The following is a 6,000-nucleotide window of genomic DNA, read 5'->3' on the forward strand; positions in this document are numbered from 1 at the left end:
CTTGTCTAATTGGAGGCCAAAATAATAGCTTTTTATGCTATTTAATTTATGGTAAAATTAAGAATCAATCCGTAATTGGATAATGATCCAATTAGTGGTTATTCTAATCACATGAATAATACTAAACTTTATTCTTTCAAATTTATTGAGAATTATTAGTAATAGCACAGCGAAGCTATGGAAAATATTCTGAAAAATAAACACATAAATCAATTTTATTTATATTATGAAAAGAGGACTTCCTACCATATTCTAGGATTAATCATCCTAGATTAATTGAATGATTCTCATTATAATCATGGAAATTTGGTTTTTATGTTTATGCATAAATAGTTAATTACGAAAAAGAGGAATTTCTAGTAATCCATTTTTATGTTAAAAGATTAATCCCCATGACAATGGAAATCCATGTACTCCAATGAAGTAAGAGAAAAATTGTGATGCTAAAATAATGCATATTTTATTTAAAAATTAAAGAAAGATTTTAGTTAAATTTATCTTTTTGCATAGATAAATTTTAAATGATGAAAGAGGAATTCCCACTATATTGGAATCCAAATATTTAAATGAGGAAAGTATAATTCCTAGTGTAAAGGAATTAATGAAGATTTTTATTTAAATTTTTAAGAAAAAATTTAGTTAAATTTATCTTTTTGCATAGATAAATTTTAAATGATGAAAGAGGAATTCCCACTATATTGGAATCCAAATATTTAAATGAGGAAAGTGTAATTCCTAGTGTAAAGGAATTAATGAAGATTTTTATTTAAATTTTAAGAGAAAATTTAGTTAAATTTATCTTTTTATATAGATAAGATTAAATGAGATGAAAGAGGAATTCCCACCATATTGGAATTCAAATGTTTAAATGGGAAAAGTTAAATTTTTAGCTTAATGGAATCAATGGATATTTTATGTAATTTTTAAGAAGAATTTTAAGTAGATTTAATTTATGGTAAAAGAAGAATTCCCACGATGCACTCATTGAAATGAGAAAAAGAAGGATTTCAAGTTTATTCAAAAAAACAGGTATTGATATTTTAGTTAAAAGAAGAATTTTTATGATATTTAAGAAAAGATGAATTTGAATTAAATTTTAGTGTCAAAAAAATAAACTTTCACCATAATTCTACCTAATGAATTAAGGTTGAGAAATTATGTGATATAAGGAATATCTTTGGATATTTAATTGGTAAAATCACTAGATTGATATTTATCCAAAATCTAGATGTTTAGTTGAAGGGAATCCTTGTAGAACTAAACCGAATGAATTTGGTTAGACTACATGAGGGACAGACAGTAGACCTAATTGTCCTTCTCTCGATCTGAATCAGATCTGAATCAGACAAAAACTTCGTTTTTCATTCAAAGGACTGTTTTACGCTAGAATGCTGGAGGAAGCAATTGGCTTATGTTTTTCTAAAAGGAGGTTCGTTGGACCAGCTAAAACGGGGAGTCGTCAAGGGACGTTCGCGGCGGCAAAGCATGCCGAGGTCTTGACCAGCCTCGGTACGGTTAAAATGGTGCGCTTCCGATACGATGGGTGAGGACCGGATGAAGCGGCCCTGAGTGAAGTGCTAGGACACCTAAGGAGGATCCTAGAGGGTTCTGATAGGCGATGCACGAGCTCGCGGTTGCTAGGACACCCATGCGTACATCGAGGAAGATTTCGGATGGACAAAAAGGAAAGATTTTTGGGAACCAAATTTTGATACTGGATCTCGTTGGTTGGCCAATTGGTCTTCAACGGAGAGTTCAGAGGATACATTTTTGTAATACAATGGACTTGGAATTTTGGAAAATCATGATCAGAAATATTATGATTTCTATTGAAGGATTGTTTTTAAAGCCAGTCGAATCTATTATAAATGGCAAGTTCATATTGGGTGTGTACGTGGTATGCCTATCTTGATTTTTGCATGAACCACTAGCTAGGGGGCCTGGGAACTCTTTTCCTCGGTACTCGGGAAAAAACCCAACCAAATCTTTATAAAGGAATCCCACCAATTCAGTGGTTGGCTAAACCATGGGCTAGATGGGGTGGATCATTAGAGGATTCCTGAGAAACAACTAGATATGATTAGTTACGTTATTCAGTTTAAATCCTAAGAAGACCTTGTTTTGTGGGAGGGCTGTGCCTTGTAAATGAGGAAAAAAGTGGTGATTCCATGGACCAAGTGCAAGTGTCTTCTTGATCTGACCATGTGACTTCAGGTTTGGTCAGATCAGTTTATCTAGTTAAGACTTGACTTGTTAGAGTAATTTTACTGTTAGAAGATTTTTCCCAATAGGTAGGATCGCCCGTGCCTTTCGAGCGAGGGGAGTCTTCCGGGCCCGCTCGAGCTAGCCTCTCATCCCAAACCTCTGCGAGCGAGGCCTCGAGTGTGTGGACCCCGCCCCACACGGACATCTGCGGGCGAGGCCCCGAGTGTGTGGACCCCGCCCCACGCGGGAGGCTGATGCCACTTCCGCCGCCGGGCAGGAGTCCCGGAGAGCGGGCGGGGACCTCAGAGCTGGTATCAAAGCTTTGTTTGAAAGATAATAAGGATAAACAAATTCTTATCAGAAATTGATAACAAAAACTCAAAAAAGGCATTTTTCATAATCTATTTTCATTCCGTAAGCTTTTTTTAATGAAGAATTTTTATCAAAAAAATTATTTTTATAGATGGAAGTTTCGTACTTATCTGGTATTCCCGACCTCACCCAATCACAAGACATGACTACGTTTGCCTTTGAGCATCTCATCTCTTCCACTGCAACTTGAACAAGTCGAGTCAGACTCACACGCCATTTTGAGGATTTATATTTTCCTGACCCAACGGAGAGACGACAGCATAAGTGGTTTGCAGGAGGGCAGTATGTCCACGCCTCTTGCGACCGGCGTGCAACGCTGAGACAAAACCTCTCATTTTCCATGATTCTGATAAAGTTGAAAGTGGTACATGGTGTCATTATATATCATTCAATGCCTCGGAATTTCAGACTCTCATGCCAAATCTATAGACTCCTTAGTCATTCCTAAAGGAGAAGATAATAGCTCCCTTGGGTGTGGCAGTAAGTGACTGTTTGTATCAGGGCATGTGGCTATGTCCAGTACCGCCGTCTTATGCGTCTCCCGAGGAGATTTTGATTTCCAGAGGCGAGATGCTCTATGTACATATTGAAACTTTCATATAAATAAAGAAATGTTTTCTGGAGAAAAATTCCCTGCTGTATAAGTGACTGTCTATGGACGAATTGATAAAGAAAAATCTGTTATCGGTGTCATAGATCTCCAATAAGATCATTTGTCTTGTTTAAGAAATTATTTTCCGAACCTCTAAAGTCTTAGGATCTCGTGGACAATATCAAAAATAAAAATTTAATAATATATCATTTTTGGCAGAATCATGAGACTAGAAAATTGTGGCCATCAGCCAGATCCTCTCTTTGAAGATGATGAGCTTTTAACCCTGACGTTCGCAAGGCTCTTCATAGAACTCAGCCACCAGGACCCTTCAAAGGAGAAGGAAAGAACTTGGGTGAGGCTATGGAGAAATGGGTGGAAGCCAAAGAAGAATATTTTGACGTCACCGACTACAATGAGCGAAGCAAAACGGCTCTTGCCAGGCTGAAGATAGTGGAAATAGCCAAGGTGGCATGGAACAACCATTGTGACACCAACCGTCTAGATAGAAATACTTAGTCCTGGAACGACCTTAAAACCTAGGGGCCAGATTCATGCGGGGAATGAACGAACCCTTGGACACACTGGTCAAAAATGCCAAGCCAGTGTCCATGGCTGAAGCTGTCAGAATGGTGAAGGACTTTGCCAAAGCCTTCATCGTAAAAGTCCCACCAATTCCAGGCTTGGAGGTTTAGATTAACAAATCTCCTAATGGGAAAAGGCTACTAGTACTGTATTAAAGGTGAATATAAGGAGGCACCAGCAATACCTGAAATTAATCCAACTACTGTAGATGTAAAAGAATACAAGGATTGAAATCCAGGAGCAAGGAAAATCATGTATTGGATTTCTATTAGCATATAGGACACCATGATTGGTGGGCATATACCGGATGCCAAGTCACCCAAGGAGGCATGTGACACCCAAGGAGGCATGTGACACCTTTGTGAAGTTGTATAAAACTAACACCAAGGCACGAAAGACTCAGTTGAAGAACGAGCTTCATACTCTAGAGAAGAAAAACATGTTTGTGAATGATTATGCCTTAAAGATCAAGAGCATGATGCAATCCCTTGCATCTATTGATGTTTCTATTGATGATGATGATGATGATGATGATAAGGTGTAAGTATGTCTACTGGGTCTCGGGCCCCACAATACAAGGAATTCAAGACGTTTATTCAGATTCGGGAGAACATTGCCAACTTTACAGATTTGGTCTCAATGTTGATCATTGAAGAAAAGAGTTTGGGTGAAGACCAATCTTCACAAAACAAAGGCAGTTCGGAGCAACAGGCCTTCTACACAAGTGGAGGTAGACCAGGAGAGGTAGAGGTCAAGGCCATGGCCAAATAGGTAATCAAAATTATGGTCAACAACAATAGTCCCATGAATCACAACAATAACACACAGGTGGAAGAGGCCAGTTCAGAGGAATGAGGAGTCAAAGAGGTCGTGGAAATTTATTAGCAAAGGCAATCAAATGATACATGAGACTATTTTTACCATACAATTTCTATTATGCATCTTTCCATGCATAGAAATTAAATCTAATGAAAATAACACTTTATAATTAAAAAAAATCTATTATGCATCTTTCCATGCATAGAAATTAAATTCAATGAAAATAACACTTTTATAATAAAAAATTTTCTATTATGCATCTTTCCAAGCATAGAAATTAAATCTAATGAAAATAACACTTTTATAATAAAAAAAATCTATTATGTATCTTTCCATGTATAGAAATTAAATCTAATGAAAATAACACTTTTATAATAATAAAAATTCTATTATGCATCTTTCCATGCATAGAAATTAAATTCAATGAAAATAACACTTTTATAATACAAAATTTCCAATATGCATCTTTCTATGCATAGAAATTAATTTTAATAGTTACTATCAATGATATCCATGCATATTCAAAGATGAATATGTACATGGAGTAAATAAAAATATTCCTTTTAGAATGCACAAATGGTGGGAATTACTCTTTTATAATAACATAAAGATAAACTTTATTTTCCACAAATTCAAGAAAATTTTGCCATAACCTCCTTTGTATGGCTGACCATTTCTCAATTTTTACATTCTAATAGAAATTTAAAATTAATCCCAATTTGAAGTAGAGTACTCTAATCTATTTTTTCACTTTCTAAAGAGTAAACAATAAGAAAAGTTTAAATCAATTTATTTGTTACTTATATTAAGAAAAAGAAGGGCTGAATTCTTAAGGAAGAGAAGAGGGTATCCTTTTCTTCAAGGCATTATGATCAGGATTCACTAAAAAAGCACAGAAATAAAAAAACCATAGGTTAGAAATTAAAAAGTAGAGTTTTTAACATACATGGAGTTTTGCGAGCTTCCCTTTGGCTTGAGGGATTGAGGGTTCTACTCTTATTTGGATCAAGAGTGGCCACCAATTCTTTTGAAGAGGATTTAGTTAAAAACAATTGAATTATCAAAGTGAATTCAATGTATTTGGCTCTGGGGAGGAGTAGAGTAACAGTGCATAAACACTATTTAGCTTTTGCAAAGGGGGAGGCTTCTATTTATAGGAAAAAGTGAGCCTCAAACCAAACAAGCTGATTCTAGAATTTTCCAGATCAGTTTGGTCAACTTTTGACCATTTTGGGTCAGTTCAGCTTACTTTTTGGGAATTAGACTTGAAATAGGAGAGAGGAGAGAGGAGAGATGAAATATCTCATTTTATTGATTTAAAATAGAAAGCAATGATGAGAAAAAAGGTGCCTCCTTCACGAGGGGGAATACCCACTCTTAGGTTTCAAAAATTCACTTTGTTAATATTTCCTTTGGTCCTTAGTCCA

This window comes from Cibotium barometz, chromosome 5, assembly GCF_041138505.1.
Source record: "Cibotium barometz isolate CiBa-2024 chromosome 5, ASM4113850v1, whole genome shotgun sequence".
In the NCBI taxonomy this organism is placed as follows: Eukaryota; Viridiplantae; Streptophyta; class Polypodiopsida; order Cyatheales; family Cibotiaceae; genus Cibotium; species Cibotium barometz.